General features: G+C 42.0%; 1 protein-coding gene across 12 annotated transcripts in view; it reads left to right on the forward strand.

The window, feature by feature from the left end:
* ABCG2 (ATP binding cassette subfamily G member 2 (Junior blood group)) overlaps positions 1–20247 on the forward strand; it is a 132061-nt gene that overhangs the window by 60904 nt on the left and 50910 nt on the right. The window contains exon 1 of one of the 12 annotated variants that reach the window (XM_027970730.3): positions 1145–1280. The gene's annotated coding sequence lies outside the window, so the exon portion shown is untranslated. 12 annotated transcript variants of the gene reach the window in all.

Raw genomic sequence — 20247 nt, forward strand, 5'->3', positions numbered from 1 at the left:
TCCATTTTGAAGATCAACCCTGGGATTTCTTTGGAGGGAATGATGCTGAAGCTGAAACTCCAGTACTTTGGCCACCTCATGCGAAGAGTTGACTGATTGGAAAAGACTGATGCTGGGAGGGATTGGGGGCAGGAGGAGAAGGGGACGACAGAGGATGAGATGGCTGGATGGCATCACTGACTTGATGGAGGTGAGTCTGAGTGAACTCTGGGAGTTGGTGATGGACAGGGAGGCCCGGAGTGCTGCGATTCATGGGGTCGCAAAGAGTTGGACACGGCTGAGCGACTGAACTGAAATGAACTGAGGCAGATTCTTTACCACTGAGCCACCTGGTGAAGCTTAGCCCAAAGTAAAATGTTAACTTAAAACGACTATTTCTTTATAATGCAATGCAATTATGAAATGCTGGCTTCAATCTTAAATTTTCGAAGAGTTTGATAGCAATGATCCGCTTGAGAAAGCATTAGGAAGAGGTTATGAACTCTTTTCCTGAATCTGCACGCTCTTACAGCTTTTCTACACGATCGGAGTATTGAATAGATGCATGTATTACAGGATTGTGAGGAACATATTTAAACTATTCATTGTAATGTTTTCATTCAAAAAAAATTTTTTCCCCGTCCGGACACCCTTAGATTTGGTTCCTGATTTTATTGGCCCTGGGACGCAGGGACCTCATTTCTCAGAAGCTCATTCATTAGAGACCGCCTGCTTGCCCCGGGGGTGGACAATGTGTGTGACAGGAAAAAAACCTCAGTGCCAGGGTCCCCTGGTACTTAGGGGTGTGGGACACTGGCAGTGGCTAAATCCGCCCATGTCAGACCAGGTATTGATCCGCCCGGCTAGCATTTTGTGGTCTCCAGGGGTACTCCCCACTGTCTATTTCCTACCAGCCCCGGAAGCAGGATTTGTAGCTTTGTCCCCGAAAGCCCAGGAATAGTCATTTCCCTGACCCCTTCCCCGCGGCCGGGTGACGGTCAGGTCCAGTACCTGGCTGGGTCCACTGATGACAGTTGCGTGCTCTCAGCCCAGACTCCGGGCGCTTATCGCAGCCAGGCAGGCGGCGCCACGCCTTTCAAGGGCCCTCGCCCGAGGGAACAGGGGCGCGAGGGAGGGGCCGCTGCCGGGCGCTGTCCCGGTCAGCAGTCTAAAGCTTGCGAGGTGAAGCTGGAGTCGGTGCTGCGCTCGCTCGTCGGCCCTCGACCGCCGGTTCCCCGCCCGTTCTCTCCGACGTGACGGTAACCCGGGGCCGGTGCCTTCCCAGGTCAGCCGCTGCGCCGGTGAGTGCGGGGTGCTAGCGGGGCGCGCGGGCGCGGTGGGTGGGCTGCCGCCGGGGGTCGTGGGCGTCGGTCGGGGAAAGTCGCCCCCGGCCGGGCTTTGCCGCCAGCGCGGACTGTGTCCTGAATCCCACACCGTTACTGGGCGAATCCCGAGCGCGCGAGACGCTAGAGGGAGTCTCCGGTGGTCAGATAGGGACTGGGGAGACGCTGGAAGGAGGAAAGGAGCCAGAGAGTTTTTGTAAAAGCTTTTCACCATTTAGGAAGCACTGTACGGATGCCTGATGTCATTGTTAAGTAGGAGCTGCTTCCGTAGGGTGTATTTGGGAGGTCCAGCTGACTCAGCGTTTTATATAAATGTTAGTGCTCTGCCTCTGAGCACAGCAGCTCCTGAGATTGAAGCCCTCGGTTAAGACTGAACCGCTAACTGAGTGAGTAAATTGTGAAAACGGTTTGGAATATGTGGCATGAAAGGTCCGTGGCTATTGTGTGTGCATTTGGTAGGCAATAGAAAACTGTACAATTGAAATGACTGGCTTTTAATTATTCCCTCTCAGTTTCATTTGAAAGTGAGTATGAAACAGACTGAAAATTTAGACTCCCCTAAATTTGGACCCCTCCTCCAGAATATGTCTCCTTGGTGCAACCGATTTCGTGTCTGGTAGTGTGCAGTCCACGGGGTTGCTGATGGTCCGATACGACTGAGCGACTTCACTTTGACTTTTGATTTTCATGCGTTGGAGAAGGAAATGGCAACCCACTCCAATGTTCCTGTCTGGAGAATCCCAAGGACAGCGGAGCCTGGTGAGCTGCCATCTATGGGGTGGCACAGAGTCGGACACGACTGAAGCGACTTAGCAGAAGCAGCAGCAGTGTGTGTTAGCGGAGAAGGCAGTGGCACCCCACTCCAGTACTCTTGCCTGGAAAATCCCATGGATGGAGGAGCCTGGTAGGCTGCAGTTCATGAGGTCGCTACAAGTCAGACACGACTGAGCGACTTCACTTTCACTTTTCACTTTTCATGCACTGGAGATGGAAATGGCAACACACTCCAGTGTTCTTGCCTGGAGAATCCCAGGGACAGGCGTGCCTGGTAGGCTGCCGTCTATGGAGTCGCACAGAGTCGGACACCACCGAAGCGACTTAGCAGCAGCAGCAGCAGCAGTGTGTGTTAGCCGGTTGGTAAAACTCTTACCTTTCCCCAAATGTATGATATTGGATAGATAAAAAGTTATTGAGTATGGAGGTAGCAGAGAAACTTGTTAATATTGGTACCTTTAAAGGGATTAACCGATACGCTAAGTCGCTTCAGTCGTGTCCGACTCTGTGCGACCCCATAGACGGCAGCCCGCCAGGCTCCCCCATCCCTGGGATTCTCCAGGCAAGAACACTGGAGTGGGCTGTCATTTCCTTCTCCAGGGATTAACCACTATATTCTATGCCTATTTCTTCTCCCTAGGACATAAAGTTTGTCCACAACTTTGGTTTGTGTGCTAAAGCATTTTTGAGCTGCCTTTTGTAATTTTTCTGTGGATAGCTGACTCATTAAAAATTAACCAGCTTATTAAAAATACTGGTTAAAAATGCTACTGAAGTTAGAATACAGAAAAATATACAACCAAAAAAGTTAGATTGTAAATCTAGCGAACAGTTAAAAAAAAAAATACCCATAATGTTGCTTCGTTTCATTTTTTCACTCAGTGGTAGAACTATAAAAGCTCATTCCACTTTCAGGAAAAAAAAAGATTTATAGCAACAAATGTTTATTGGTCATCTTTGTTCTGGACCCTGAACATTTAGCTAGAGCTCCCTTAGGTGTTGTTACATCAAAATGATATTAAAATACAACCAAAATCAATTTCTACATTTATTTGTGTTAAGTGTTCATGAGCTTTTGAGGCAAGCCTAAGTATTACAAATGGAAAGAGAAATGCACCAAGAAAACAGTCACTGTGGGAGAGTACATTTCAATGTATGTGGACAGCAAATTAAAGTTATATCTTGGAAGCTAGAATAAAAACGGACCAATCAGTCACACAGTTCAGTGAGGACAAAGGCAGGAAATATACATGAGCTCCTTAGAGAAGCTTTTCGTGGCATCTAGTTCTGAGGGAAATGTCTGATATCACAGAAGGCTGCAGATGAGACTGAAGTATAGCGGCGGAAGAGTCTCCTGGGTGCCCCACCCGTAGTACAGGCAGTCGTGCATTTTCTAGGACTGCTTGCTGTAGTTGTCGTTCTCCTCACCGTAAGTATTATGAGAAACTGGTAGGATGCTAAGCCTCTATGGTCCCACATGCTGTGGTGTGATAGTTTGGGAATAAATCTGAATTTTATAGAGGGCTAGGTTCATGTCTTCACATACTCTGTTTCTCTCAGGCATTTCTGACAGAAGTTTGGAATCAGTTGAAGGTTATATCAAGTGAGAAGTTTTATTCTATGTTGCTTACTGGGGTTAGAGGTTAAGGTTGAGGCTCTTTTAGTGAAACTTAAAGAACCTGAATGACCATCCTTGATACAGGGTATATAGGTCTGTGCTATGCTGTGCTTGGTCGCTCAGTCGTGTCTGACTCTGCGACCTCATGGACTATAGCCTGCCAGGCTCTTCTGTCCTTGGAGATTCTTCAGGCAGGAATACCTGAGTGGGTTTCCATGCCCTCCTCCAGGGGATCTTCCCAATCCAGGATCGAACCAATGTCTTCCTCCTTGCAGGTGGATTCTTTACCGTCTGAACCACCAGAGAAGCCCAAGAATACTCGAGTGGGTAACTGTCCCTCTCTGGGAACCCTATTCCGACCCAGGAATCAACCAGGGTCTCCTGCATTGCAGGTGGATTCTTTACCAGCCGAGCTACAGGGAAGCCCATATAGGTCTACTGTAAGCTAAAGTTTATCCTTTTAAAAAATCAGTTCTGAGTTCAGAATGTGAACCAATAATGATGGAGTATCTAGATGAGTTTGGCTTCATAGTTTTTTTTTTTTCACCAACAGCAGTTTATGAGATCTAATTCACATATCATACAGTTCATATCTATTTAAAGTGTAGTCTCTGCAGTCTTCACATTTTCGTCATTTTCGCCCCTAAAAACCAGTTAACACTCCTCCTTCTCACCATAATCCCCTTAACCCCTGTAGTTTTTTGGAAACCAGTGTTTCCAAACCTGCTTCACAAGGAGACTATTAGAAAGTGGACATCTAATTTTTGAGCCACATACTTAGCTTGTTTAGAAGGGTGGAATGAAATCTTAAAACTCCATTGAAAATGCTGATTACTAGCTCAGTCCCTTTGCAACTGAAAAGACCTGTTACTCTTTAGAGCAATGGTTGGCTGGAAATTACTGCTTAGATTCAGGTAGCAGTAGGTAGTTCTCTGTCATTTAACAGGATTTAAGTTCTTATCTGGAAGCATAAAAACGAAAGTCTCTAGAAAGCAGCAAGCCCTGTTAGTTCCCTCTGAAAATACTTGAGCTGAGTGTCTTACAAGGAAAGAGTAAAGATTGCCTGAGGGGTACCCAAACTTCAGATGTTTTTGCACAAGAGACCTGTCGCTTCTCTTCTTGTCCTGCTGCGTGGGCAGTTCTACGCTGACCACACCCTGACTTCACCCTAGAGGAGTGAAAAGAAGGGATGCAAAGGGTAGAGGGACCGCAGAATCTTTAGAAAGGGAGAATAAAGTAGTTCATTTTGCAACTTTTCCTCCACCATCCCATATTAGTTTGGAATGCCATATGAGAGTTGGGCCAGAAAGAAGGCTGAGCGCTGAAGAATTGATGCTTTCAAAATGTGGTGTGCTTTCAAAATGTGGTGTTGGAGAAGACTCTTGAGAGTTCCTTGGCCTGCAAGGAGATCAAACCAGTCAATCCTTAAGGAAATCAACCCTGCATATTCATTGGAAGGACTGAGGCCGGAGCTGAAGTTCCAATACTTTGGCCACCTGATGTGAAGAACCGACTCACTGGAAAAGACCCTGATGCTGGGAAAGATTGAAGACAGCAGGAGAAGGGGACGACAGAGGATGAGATGGTTGGATGGCATCACCATCTCGATGGACATGAGTTTGAGCAAGCTCTGGGAGTTGGTGATGGACAAGGAAGCCTGGTATGCTACAGTCCATTGGATCACAAAGAGTCAGACATGACTGAGCAACTGAACAGAAATGAAATTAAAAAATTTTTGAGAAGCTAAAGTAGTAGCTATATTTTCCATCCACATTTTTCTCCAGTACTTTGGCCACCTGATGTGAAGAGTGAACTCATTGGGAAAGACCCTGATGCTGGGAAAGATTGAGGGCAGGAGGGGAAGTGGGCGACAGATGAGATGGCTGGATGGCATCATCGATTCAATGAATGTGAGTTTGAGCAAATTCTGGGAGACAGTGAAGGACAGGGAAGCCTGGCGGGTTGCAGCCCATGGGGTCACAAAGACTTGGACATGACTGTGACTGAACAGCAACAACAAAGATAAGATGACCAGGTCTTCAGAATTAATAAATGGAAATGGCCATTAACTGGTGAATGCTTGCTGTCTGCAGGTGGTTTTTATATTTATTCTCATTTATTGGTCACACCATGCCTTTCAGGGAGGTATTGGCGTTTCATACTTGCAGAGGAGGAGGGAGAGAATTGACAGGGTTATTTATTGCTGGGACAAAGTACTTTATTAAAGATCACCAACCCTTTCTTTTTTTTTTTAAACTTGGCCTGGTCATTTGTTTCACATTTTCTTTCCATGTTCACAGAGCAGCTCAGTTCATTGTAAAGGCATGCAGGGACAGTGAAAAGAACCTGTGAGAGCAGGGAGGCCCAGACCTACCTAACTTGGGTCTAGTCAGTGTGCCATGAAATCTCTTCATCTTTCTGGACTAGTTTCTTCGTGGGACTAAAGAATATAGGAATTTGAGCAAAAGAGGTCTGATTTTATTTAAGGAGTCCAGAAGTAGAATATGAGTTAGCAGAAACTGCTGAGAATTCTTAGTATTTTTATCTGATCCTACAATAAAGGATTCTGCAAACCATCTACTTTGATTTAGAATCTTTCTGATCCATTTCTCCTTTTCGTAACGTAGGGAGACTGTTATATGTCTTTCTAGAATATCTCATATGATAGTAATAGTTATCCCAAATAAACATATGTACTTCAGAAACCTAAAGTAGTAGGCTAACTGTAGTTAAAAACCTAATAGTATCATTTCAGTTATCTCTTCAATCTAATAGTACTGTTATTATCATGCCAGACCATTCATGCTTCCATCTGGAATCTAAGCTATGAGTATAATCCATTTGACATGTGCAATGTTGTTTTATACCCAGCTATTAACTAGCAACCTAGGGCCAGGTGACTCATTACATTTGCTACAGTGTATGTGCTGTTTAGCTCTTTCCTGGAGCTATAACCTATTCCTTGTGTTCTGATTTCATACTTAGATATATACCTTCCCTCTCCCCCAGTGAGATATGTTCTATCTAGCCTCCTAGAATGCCACCCTTACCCAGAAGTAAATTCAAGTGGTTTGAATTTTTCAACAAACATAAAATTGCTATTCTCTCCCTCTATAATATGAGAAACTAGAAAAAGAGATCTTTGGTGCATTAGTCTTTATAAAACAATGCTTTTCCAAATATATACAGCTGTGGCTGGGTTGCATAGGTCTTGATAAGGAAGTTTTAAAGAACAAAGATGTCAGTTTAAGTCTAATATTACACTAGCATTATAAACATTGAAAAATACAGTCACTGAGGTGGACACAACTGAGCGACTGAACTGAACTGAACTGATGAAATCCAAATAAGTTTATAGTTTAGTTTTAACAATGGTACTATAGTTATATAAGATGTTATAGGAACTCTCTGTACCATTTTCTCAGCTTTCCGCTATCCTTTTTTCTATTCAGGATCCAGCCTCAGAGCTCACATTGCATTTGATTGTTGTATATCCTTGAAAGTTAAGTCGCTCAGTCGTGTCCGACTCTTTGTGACCCCATGAACTGTAGCCTACCACACTTCTCTGTCCGTGGGATTTTCCAGGCAAGAGTACTGGAATGGGTTGCCATTTCCTTCCCCAGAGGATCTTCCCAACCCAGGGATCGAACCTGGGTCTCCTGCATTGTAAGCAGACGCTTTATCATCTGAGCCACCATGACAGCTCCTCAACCTTCTGTTGTTTTTCCTGACCTTGACACTTATAATGAATACTGTTCAGTTATTTTGTAGATAATTAATTAATACTGGATGATTATAATAATAATATAATAATAATTATAATTAATTATAATAATAATTAACACTGGATATTTTCTCATAATTAGATTGAAGTTATGCATTTTAGAAAGAAATTGGAGAAGAAAATGGCAACCCACTCCAGTATTCTTGTCTGGAAAATCCCATGGATGGAGAAGCCTGGCAGGCTACTGTCCATGGGGTGGCAAAGAGTCGGACAGGACTGAGCAACTTCACTTTCACTAGAAGTAATCCCAGTGCATCATATCAGGGGTACATGATGTCTTCTAACTGATGTAAACTGATTTAAACTTTGGTTAAGTGCTGTTTGTCAGGTACCTGATGGTTATAATTTTTCCGTTTGTATTTAATATATATCATGGGAGAGAAACTTGGGCCTTGCAAATATCCAGTTTCTCCTTAAGTCTTTATTCACTAGTTTTAGTCCATTGGTGGAACTGGATGTACCTGGTACTGTGTTGTTCTAACAGTGATTTAAAAATTGTTTTCTCATTACTTCTCTTTATTAATAAGAATTTTGAGGAAGAGCTGTTCCTTCATTTATTTATTCAACTGTATAAATATAGACTCATAGATATTTATTTTATTGTATAGGTTATAATTCAATGCAGTCATTATTTAATTGCTGATCAAATGGTTCCACCATTCGCCACTGGGAGCTCTTCTTTCAGGTTGGCCCCTGTGCCCTTTTGACGTACCACTTCCCCATCCTGCCTTTTAAAAGAGCATTTCCTTACTTTCTGGTATCATGAAATGCTCCAGGCTGATTTTTCTATTTTCCGAGCCCTGACCCTTGCATCAGTCATTTTTCCAAGGCACTCTGGTTCCTTGTTTTGGAGGCTGTTATTATCAGAAACCAAGATCTGGGTCCTAGGTGTGTTACTGAAGTTGCTTTGAACTTTTAAAGTTTCATAGATTTGTGACTTAGCAAATGCATCTCGATAGGAGGAGTAATGCCTTAAATTTCCAAGACTCTAGAGACCATAGTTGCCAATTTGCATTCAGCCTCTTATGGGAAAGAAATAAAATTGGAAGGGCTAGAATTTTAAAAGTTCCCAGTTTTTCTCAAATGAAGACCTGTAAGTGTTTATAAAACAAATAGAATAAACACATTAATTTTTATTTACTCAGGCTCTGATAAGAAAGTAGCTTGTTATTTACTGAATGTATGTGAAGGGGAGATATGCATAGATCATATCTTTAAGAAATGTAAAATGTCTTTAAATGAATTGTGAGATCCTGGCCTCCACTTCCCCACACGACAAAAACTTCGGGGTAAGTCTTTGAGCCTACTTTCTCATTCTGAAAAGAAAGGTTTTAGGCAAGATTTTCATTTCTCTTGTCTCTTAGTGGGCTCAGAGGACCCCGTAATATCCAGACATTTTGGACCCTTTCTCTATATTTTAGTTATAATTTAGTGTGTGTTTATTGGTTCACTGGTTAAAAAGATTCAGTTTAATTTCAGATCTGATTTATGTTAATCATGCCAGCTTACTTTTAATATTGAAATTTACTCAGTTAAACTTTATTTTAATCTAAGCCAGTCCGGACCATGTACAGAAGTCTTTTCTAAGAGTTCCATTTCCACAAACCTTCTTTAACTTTCTTTTTACTGATAGGTTTTGTCCTATGCTTTTCCTTTCTCTCTCTCTAGAATAAAATTACTTTCTTTTTCCTCAACAAATTGTATTTTCATTTCTTATACCTTTTTCCCTTTCATGCGAGATGTTTTCCTTACCAATTTTAGTTGTCTCAATTACATGCATTAACCAGAATTCTAACTTTTTAAAAACCTTAATTTCTAGTGAAAACTAAGAAGTATGCAATTATAAACTTTTTCGATTATTATTCTGTAGATTGGCAAAATCACAGATACTGTTTATGATTTCTAAAAAATGTGTTGTTTTTTAATGAAATTTTTTCAATGTGATATTTTTATTAGTAGACCTAAATATCTTCTCTGTAAAAAGGCAGGCTATGTTGAGGAATTAATGTTTCAGTATCTTATTTTATTTGGGAGTAATCTAGATATTTAAATGGAGAAGGACATGGCAACCCACTCCAGTATTCCTGCCTAGAGAATCCCATGGACAGAGGAGCCTGGTGGGCTGCTCTCCATGGGGTTGCACAGAGTCGACACAACTGAAGCAACTTAGCATGCATGCATGCACTGGAGAAGGAAATGGCAACCCACTCCAGTGTTCTTGCCTGGAGAATCCCAGGGATGGAGGAGCCTGGTGGGCTGCTGTCTGTGGGGTTGCACAGAGTCGGACATGACTGAAGCAACTTAACAGCAGCAGCAGATATTTAATAATTTCCATCATTTCACTTAATTTAGCAAAACTATAAATATTAAGTCACCAAAAATCTGGAGAAACTATTTTTAAGTAGACAAACCGTAAGACATAATTATTCTTAAAGAATTTACCTCAAAATTGTTACTCCATTTATATCTGTTGAATTATAGTTATGTTTAAATTACCCATGAAAACTAATGAGGCATTACACAAAATAAGCCATCATTTCAAGATATTTTTCTTGAGAATTTTATAACAGAGATAGTATGACCTATTTAACTTTCGGTAAACGTAGGTACAGTAAAAGTAAGAACGGTCTATATTCATTAAACCAATAAATTTAAACTTTAAAACTGATTATTAGTATAATATTGACTATTTCCCAGATCACAGGAACTTGAAATTTATTTCGGTTGGCTTTCTTTTAAGTAACTTAATTAAAAAAATTTTTTTTCAAGATTTCTTATTTTTAATTTTTTGGCCAAGCCCTGCAGCATGTGGGATCTTATTTTGCTGACCAGGGATCATTCCTAGGCCCCTTGTCAGTGAGCACATAGTGTCTTAACCACTGGACTGCCGGGGAATTTGCAGGCTAGTTTTTTTATTTTATTTAAAAAACATCAATTTGTAAGTGATTACTTTGTCAACAAAGGTCCGTCTAGTCAAGGCTATGGTTTTTCCTGTGGTCATGTATGGATGTGAGAGTTGGACTATAAAGAAAGCTGATCACAGAGGAATTGATGCTTTTGAACTGTGGTGTTGGAGAAGACTCTTGAGAATCCCTTGGACTGCAAAGAGATCCACCCAGTCCATCCTAAAGGAGATCAGTCCTGGGTGTTCATTGGAAGGACTGATGTGGAAGCTGAAACTCCAATACTTTGGCCACCTGATGTGAAGAGCTGACTCATTGGAAAAGACCTCCTGATGCTGGGAAAGATTGAAGGTGGGAGGAGAAGTGGACGACAGAGAATGAGATGGTTGGATGGCATCACAGACTCAATCGGACATGAGTTTGGCTAAACTCAGGAAGTTGGTGATGGACAGGGAGGCCTGGCATGCTGCGGTCCATGGGGTTGCAAAGAGTCAGACATGACTGAGCAAATGAACTGAACTTTTACATCAGTTAAATACAGCTTTTTTATATGTGTAATTTTGATAATATTATCTGGAGTTAGGAACATATCGTATGTATAATATACACATAGAAATATAAAAAGGCATAACTAGAGACCTCATAGCTTCTTTTGAAAACTTAGTCATGTATCAGTTATTGCATTATAAATTTACTAGTTTATAAATAACAATTTGAATAAGTTAAGTATATTTGCTCAGATGGCTAAAGGTTTTCACTGTTTGTGGAGAATATTTTAAAGTTTGTATTTGTCCTTGATAAATCCTGAAGGAGGCTGTGAATTAGATTTGGTGAGGGATGCTTTCCAGCAGTTTGAGTTCAGCAAAGCCTGTTTCTCTTTCTCGCTCTGTTTTTTTGGTGCAGGTTCTACTTGATTGAGCTAATTCAGCTCAGTCTCAGGTCCTTGTGGGATGTACTTATGTTTCTGATATGTAGAGATTTGTAAGACAGGACAGTTGCTTTTAATTCCTCAGAGAACTGGTCTGCCACCTATATGGTACTGAAAGATTGATTTGCCCAACTACATTTTCTTTATTTGCTTCCTTATATCAGTAAAAAGATTTCCAACTACAGTGAAAATCAAGAGTTATATGTTCTAGAACTTTAGGGTTCAGTTTATCCTGCTTTCCAAACTTTGCACAAGCCATTCAATAAAGGCCCTCTTTTTTGAGTATACAAATTAAACCCAGAGCAGTTTACTCTAGGGGCTAAAAGCCTTCATTCTTTTTATTAACTCCTGAATATTAGCCCCCAGTTTTATTTCATATCGTGTGGGCTCAGGTAACCCTATTGATTTTCCTTAGTGTGTTTAACCAATGTTGCCTGAGGGGCAGATTTATAAGCCCACCAGGCGAGGGAGACCTAAGTTTATCCCATAATATAATTGGCAGAAGAGATTTAACCATCTTATATAAAGCCCATTTAAACATACCAACTTTTATAAACATTCATCTCAATTCTCTCAGCTCTTATATCTGTAATTTTAACCTCCATTAAATCCCCATCAACCTGTCTTGGTCTTACACAGGGTCCCAGAAACGTTTCTTTTTATCTCCCTGACCATGTTATCTATTTTTATATAAGAGGCTTTGGATTTCCCAAGCTGAGGGGTTGAGCCAAGGGATTCAGGACCTTTCGTTGATATTTTAACTTGATTAATTGGCCTAACTGTTCCCCCAAGCAACTGAATTTTCTAGCAGCCTTTTAAATATGTATATGTTTTGCTGTGCTTAATTGCAAAGTGTGTCTGACTCTTTGCGACCCCATGGAATGTAGCCCACCAGGGGGATTCTCCAGGCCAGAATACTGGAGTGGGTTGCCAGGCCCTCCTCCAGGGGATCTTCCTAACCCAGGGCTAGAACCAAGGTCTCCTGCCTTGTAGGCAGATTCTTTACTGTCTGAGCCACCAGGGAAGCCCAAACTGGGGTAAATAGAGTGGACTTGTTTGGGGTTCTTTAATGATGGGGACCAATAGGGAGCCCCTTTGGCCATCCAACCTTAGCATTGTATCAAAATGTTTGTTTTGATACATGTATTTATTGGTTTATTTATCCCATTTCTTAACCATCTAAAGATTTTTATTGTTTTGGAACAAGTCCCTTTAAAATTTCTACCTTGTTGAGATGTCTCTAGACTTTCTCTGCAGTTTTTTCTTATTCCTGTTAATCAACCTAACTAACAATCTAATGCTTTTATTAGCATCTGTAAGACCCATTGAGGGGAAATTGACCATAGATTTAGCTTCCCAAACTTTCTTTGTTGTTGCTCTTTGTTCGATTAAACTAAGGGAATTACTAAGGTTAGCCATTATATTTTTTTGTATCCACTTTCTACTTGGGTCTTTTCATAGGTGCCAGTAATGCAGCTGTTAATAATGAGAGTTCTCTAAAAATTTACCAGTTTAGAAGTTTCTTCAATTTTAATCTCCATTGTCTGGCCATTGTCAGAGCTCTCATAACACAGGGAGGAAAAAAAAGTCTTAAGAAGATCAGGTAAAACATTTATATCTCAAAGACACAGTGGGAGAAATACTAGTTCCTCCTTTGAAAAGTTTTTTGTTCCTTTAAGGTCAGAATTCCGAGAAGATGTTTTATCAAGCTGGCTTTTTCTAGCTGCACACACACACACACACACACACAAATTAACTTTGAAGTGTTAGAAGAACCCACATTTGGTCCTTTTTAAGGTGAGATTCTTGAGAGTCCCTTGGACTGCAAGGTGATCCAACCAGTCCATTCTAAAGGAGATCAGCCCTGGCTTCTTTGGAAGTTCTTTGGAAGGAATGATGCTAAAGCTGAAACTCCAGTACTTTGGCCACCTCATTCAAAGAGTTGACTCGTTGGAAAAGACTCTGATGCTGGGAGGGATTGGGGGCAGGAGAAAAAGGGGACGACAGAGAATGAGATGGCTGGATGGCATCACCGACTTGATGGACGTGAGTTTGAGTGAACTCCGGGAGTTGGTGATGGACAGGGAGGCCTGGCGTGCTGCGATTCATGGGGTCACAAAGAGTCAGACACGACTGAGCGACTGAACTGACTGACTGACTAACTGAAGGTGAGATTTCCTTTAATTCCCAACAAAGCAGGTACTTGTAGGAATAAATTCTGTACATACGTAATAAAGTCTTCCCAGCATCTCTTAACTGTGGTAATCCAGTTTTCAACTGAGCATAATCTTTCCATTGTCAGTTCATCTGGGATAACCCAGGTACCTCTTCTTGAAATTAAGTTCAAGGAAAATCTCCTCCAGCGAGAATTTTATTCACCACCAAATAAAACTAAGGATAATCAGCCAATAGTGGAGATCCAGGACCCAGAAGAGACTTACCTAAATTCATCTGGACTCTGAGGAGGTGGCTAGGCACAAGAGGTCTTTGCTGGTACCAAGGCTCCAGATTCTTGTAGAGTTCGGGTGAGGGAGAGAAGTCTGCTCTGGGTCTCTGTCGCTAACTAAAGCGGTCAACTGAAGAAAAAAGCACAACCTGAAAGTTGCAAGTTAAGTTTTATCTGAGGATATTACTGAGGACTGTGGTTCAGGAGACAGCCTCTCAGATCACTCTGAGGAACTGCTCCAAAGACAAAAGAATAAGGGAGTAGCCAGGATATTTAGGAGATTTTGCTGAAATGAAAAACAACAGGAAAAACCAAACCATAATGTCAAACATCAAAGATAACTGATAGTCACAAAAAATAGACATTGCTAGTTAATGATTTTAGTGCTTTTCTGTATGAGAAGATACAAGACTCTGGGCTCATTGTAATTATTCCTTAGATATGCATCTTAACTATCTAGGGCCAGTGCCCAGAACACATAATGCTTCCTATTTTCTCTATCCTAATTTCTCCTCAGCTGTACCAGGGGGGTTTGGGGAATGTGGCTGCAGTGGCTAATGGCTTGATCCTCATTTATTGGAATAAGAGGCAACATTCTTTGTTTACTAGAATGGCAGGCGACATTCCTTGACCATGTCTGTCAGTTTCCTCTTAAATGTAAATGAGTGTGAATGTAAATGTAAAATGAATATAAAATGTAAATGAGCTTCCATGGACCCGAAGCTGGACCATTATCATACTTGCCCTTGTTTTCCCTTAATTGGGCAGATCTGGGGGAGGTAGAGAGTGGGGTTGCTTTGGAATGGGGAAACAGTACAGTCACTATAAAACTTCCATTGGCTGTGACCTTGCTGTGGGAATAGGTGCCTTTTGCTTGTTGGAATGCTGGATCTTCCTTGCTCTACCAGCCCCCCTCTCTTGTGGATGAAGGCTGCACACCAAGGGTAACTGGCATCCTAAGATATATATCTGAATACAGTCTTCCTTAGAAACCAGATAATGTTTTTACATACAGTTTCAGAGTGCTTGTTTTGTGTCTGGTGTTGTATTTAAGAGGCTTCCCTGGTGGCTCAGATAGTAAAGAGTATGCCTGCTGGGCAGCACCTAGCTGTCACAGGCAGGACAGTGTCCGCATCTTGGCTCTTGAATGACTACAGTAGCCTCTATGTGGCCTCCCTGCTCTGCTCCCTCTATCCAGCACCCCCACCCCCACCCCCACCCCAAGTCAGAGTGATCTCTTAAAACATAATTAGATTATGTTATTCCTCCACCCAGAAGCCAAAGCAAAGTTCTTACAGTGGCCTGAGGTATGGACACTGCCAGAGTTGACCTGAACCTCTGACTTCATATCCTATACTCTCCCTCCCTCTGCTACAGTCCCACTGGCCGTGCTGTTCCTTAGCCTAGCACTTGATCTTGGCAGCCCACTTCCACAGAGCCACCCTTGGGTTTCTGCTCAAAGGCCTTACTGGGAAGACCTTCCTTGACTTCGTTTTCTCCTTCACTTTTATTTTTTTCTCTTTAGCACTGCTGACTCTGACATTTTTCATCGAAAGGAAAAAGGAATAGGAGTTAAGGACACACCCCCATGCAGTCAAAAATCCATTATAATTTTTGACTCCTCCAAAACTTAACACATATTTTGTATGTTATATGCATATCTACATATATTTTATCATTCATGACATATCTAACTTTCTTGATTTTTTTCAGTATTTCAAGTTTTTTCAAATTGTTGCAAATCTTGAAAAAAAAAATCTGCCAGTATATTTATTGAAAAGAAATCCACAATATAAGTGGACCTGCACAGTTCAAATCTGTTTGTTCAAGGTACAGCCAAACGCAAGTTCATCTGCTCGACACACAGTGAGGCCAAACTAAAGCATTGGAGTTTGGAACAGAGAAGAGTTTATTGCAAGGCCCAAGGAAGAATGGGTGGCTGTGAACTCTCTGATGGTTTTCAGGGAAGTGTTTTTCTAGGCAAAATTTGGGGCGAGGGCTGCAGGGTGTGTGACTTCTGATTGGTTGGTGATGAGTTAACATGGTGGTGTTTCAGGAATCTTGTGCTCAGCCTGAAGTTGCCATTGTCCATCCTGGTGGGGGCCTTAGTTCCTATAGAAAAACTCAAAGATATTGTTATGTATATCCCTTGAGGGGGAACCAGGACCCTGCTCCATGGCTGTCCTATTGTTTCCTTTTTTGTTTGTTTGTTTGTTTTTCCATTTCTTTTCTTTTTTTTTTAATTTTTATTTTTACTTTATTTTACTTTACAATACTGTATTGGTTTTGCCATACATTGACATGAATCCACCACGGGTGTACATGCGATCCCAAACATGAACCCCCTCCCACCTCCCACCCCATATCATCTCTCTGGATCATCCCCGTGCACCAGCCCCAAGCATCCTGTATCCTACATCAAACATAGACTGGCGATTCGTTTCTTACATGATAGTATACATGTTTCAATGCCATTCTCCCAAATCATCCTACCCTCTTCCTCAGAGTCTAAAAGTCCGCTCTACACATCTGTGTCTCTTTTGCTGTCTCGCATACTGGGTCAACATTACCATCTTTCTAAATTCCATATATATGTGTTAGTATACTGTATTGGTGTTTTTCTTTCTGGCTTACTTCACTCTGTATAATCGGCTCCAGTTTCATCCATCTCATTAGAACTGATTCAAATGTATTCTTTATAATGGCTGAGTAATACTCCATTGTGTCTATGTACCACAGCTTTCTTATCCATTCATCTGTTGATGGACATCTAGGTTGTTTCCATGTCCTGGCTATTATAAACAGTGCTGCGATGAACATTGGGGTACATGTCTCTCTTTCTATTCTGGTTTCCTCAGTGTGTATGCCCAACAGTGGGATTGCTGGGTCATAAGGCAGTTCTATTTGCAATTTTTAAAGGAATCTCCACACTGTTCTCCATAGTGGCTGTACTAGTTTGCATTCCCACCAACAGTGCAAGAAGGTTCCCTTTTCTCCACACCCTCTCCAGCATTTATTGCTTGCAGACTTTTGGACTGCAGCCGTTCTGACTGGTGTGAAGTGGTACCTCGTTGTGGTCTTGATTTGCATTTCTCTAATAATGAGTGATGTTGAGCATCTTTTCATATGTTTGTTAGCCATCCGTATGTCTTCTTTGGAGAAATGTCTATTTAGTTCTTTGGCCCATTTTTTGATTGGGTCATTTATTTTTCTGGAATTGAGCTGCATAAGTTGCTTGTATATTTTTGAGATTAGTTGTTTGTCAGTTGCTTCATTTGCTATTATTTTCTCCCATACAGAAGGCTGTCTTTTCACCTTGCTTATATTTTCCTTTGTTGTGCAGAAGCTTTTAATTTTAATTAGATCCCATTTGTTTATTTTTGCTTTTATTTCCAGAATTCTGGGAGGTGGATCATAGAGGATCCTGCTGTGATGTCCTATTGTTTCTTGACTGCCTTTCCTTGGTTTCTGCTTTCCTTCACTCTTCTAATTAACAACTGTTTGAATCTGCCCTTTGAACCTCAGGGAAGGTCTGAGAAGCTGAAATTTTTTCCCTACAGACAAGAAACAGGGGATGCAGAAAGACTTGTGTATACAAGAGGGCCACACAGGATCCTGCCAGGTTTCAAGGATCAGTTGTAGTTGTATTATGTACACTTGTATCTATTTAAAGAGAGGATTAGGATTAAATTGAGGGACTTCCCTGGTGGTCAAGTGATTAAGACTCTGCCTTCTAATGTAGGGGGTGTGAGTTCAATCCCTGGTCAGGAAACTAAAAACCCAGATGTCTCAGGGTATGGCCAAAAAGTAAAAAATAGTAATAATAAAAAAATTTTTTTTAAAGATTAAATTTAAAAAGGGACAGGAAACAGGTCTATGGTTGTCGTGGGCTGGGGTGGGAGAGGGAATTTCTTTGGGGTAATAGAAATGGTCCGTGTCCTACTTTTCATGGTTACATGTCTGTATACATCTTCGAAGTCCAAAAACTGTCCTTAAAGAGGATGTTTGACTGTCTACAACACGGTTTACTATTGACACGTTTTGAATATGCATGACAAAAAACAGAGATTAGGCTGAACCCTGAGTAGAGCTGGTGTTATGTTGGAAGGAATGTTATATGTACCAAAATGTTCCCCCTCTTGTTTGTTATCTATTCCTTTTTCCTCTGTGTTGTGTGTGTTGTGTGTGTGTTAGTCACTCAGTTGTGCCCGACTCTTTGTGACCCCATGTACTGTAGCCCACCAGGCTCCTCTGTCCGTGGGATTCTGCAGGCAAGAATATCAGAGTGGGTTGTCATTTCCTTCACTAGGGGATCTTCCTAACCCAGGGATCAAACCTGGGTCTTTACCATCTGAACCATAAGTCACCAATTCTCCATGAATCTCTCACCGGTCTGACTGTGTATCTCCTCAGTGCAGGAAGGACGGGGATCTGTAGAATGAGTGAGGAGATGGCTGAGGGGACCTGTGGAGCTTCCTCAGTCAAGTCTTAGCTCCCTACAGGGCATATGTCATTCTCTGATGGCCTTTGCTGCCTCTCCAGCCTAATTTTCTTACAGCCCTTTCCCCAAAGCTGAACTTTAATATAATGAATTTACCAACTAAAAAGAAGTCACAACCTAAAAGTTGAGGGTTATGTTGTATTTGGTGGGAATTTTAGGACTTCAGGCCCAGGAGGCAGCATTTCAAGTAGCCTTGAGAGAACTGCTCTCAGGAGGCAGGGTGGAGGAGTCAGGTTATACATATAGGCCTTGGCAACAAAGGACAGGTAGTCTGAACATCTAGTCAAGGCTATGGTTTTTCCTGTGGTCATTTATGGATGTGAGAGTTGGACTGTGAAGAAAGCTGAGCGCCAAAGAATTGATGCTTTTGAACTGTGGTGTTGGAGAAGGCTCTCGAGAGTCCCATGGACTGCAAAGAGATCCAACCAGAGATCAGCCCTGGGATTTCTTTGGAAGGAATGATGCTAAAGCTGAAGCTCCAGTACTTTGGCCACCTCATGCGAAGAGTTGACTCATTGGAAAAGACTCTGATGCTGGGAGGGATTGGGGGCAGGAGAAAAAGGGGATGACAGAGGATGAGATGGTTGGATGGCATCACTGACTCGGTGGACGTGAGTTTGAGTAAACTCTGGAAGTTGGTGATGGACAGGGAGGCCTGACATGTTGCAATTCATGGGGTCGCAAAGAGTCGGACACGACTGAGCAACTGAACTGAACTGAACTGAGTCCAAACATCAAAAGTATTTTTGTGAATTAAAGAAAATCAGCTATCTCAAGTTAAGGAATTTAGCACTTTTCTGTATATGGCAAGATGCAAGCCTCTGAGCTCACTGAAGTCTTTCCTTTCGTGTGTATCTCAGCTATCTGGGGCCAGTATCTTGTGGTTTTTCACATCCTGAGTTCTTCTGGGCTCCCCATAGGGAGTGGCTGCAGCCTGAGGGCTGACACATCTTGCTTTTGTTCTCCTTCCTGGGTGCCCTGGAGGGCTGGGATCACTGGTGACTGTGACCTCATTGTTTACTGACATGGCAGGAAGTACTCCATTTCTCAAACTGCATGCATTTCCCAAAGCAATCTCTTTCATTTTAATGATTTTGCTTTCCTTTACTAGGACAACTTTCTTTTCTCTTCTCTCCTTCTTATATAACTGGTTAGTCTCCTTTAGGAGGCCACTTCTAACCACTGTGGAGCCTGGTGGGCTGCAGTCCATGGGGTCGCGAAGAGTTGGGCACAACTGAGTGACTTTTCTTCCCTTCCCTTCCAACCACTGTGACCCACCCCCACCCACCTGCCCTGCCCCAAGCCATGTATTCCCTGAAAGATTAAACTGGTCTTAATCCCTCAAGTAATTTTGAAGCTCTAGGCAAAAGGATAGGGAAGGACATTCCTGGTTGGAAATTCTGCTTTGAAACAGGATAATTATATTTTCTCTCAACTCCACCTGGGTTAATACAGTGACTTTTAGGGGATATTCATTAAGTTTTGTCCTTACCTTCCACAAAGCCCAGGTGAAATCTTCGGTGGTATTTGTGTCTTTTCTAATTTGTACATGTGGTTTACTAATCCTGGCAGAATTTGACTTCTGTAGATGACCTCTCTAAATAGGGTGGTTAGTGACTTCCTCTTATTTGTGCTCAGAATATCTTTATGAAGCTACTTTGCTTAGTATAGGGGTATGGCATATTGTGATTTAGTCTTTCATTCAGCAGGAATAATTGAGAACATGATATGAGTGACTCCAAAGGATACAGGGGCTTTCCTGGTGGCGCAGAGGGTAAAGCGTCTGTCTGGAATGTAGGAGACCCAGGCTCCATCCCTGGGTTGGGAAGATCCCCTGGAGAAGGAAATGGCAACCCACTCCAGTACTCTTGCCTGGAGAATCCCATGGAGGGAGGAGCCTGGTAGGCTACAGTCTACGGGGTCACAAAGGGTCGGACACGACCGAGCGACTTCACTTCACTTGAAGGATGT

This window comes from Ovis aries, chromosome 6 (genome assembly GCF_016772045.2).
Source record: "Ovis aries strain OAR_USU_Benz2616 breed Rambouillet chromosome 6, ARS-UI_Ramb_v3.0, whole genome shotgun sequence".
NCBI classification, from domain to species: Eukaryota; Metazoa; Chordata; class Mammalia; order Artiodactyla; family Bovidae; genus Ovis; species Ovis aries.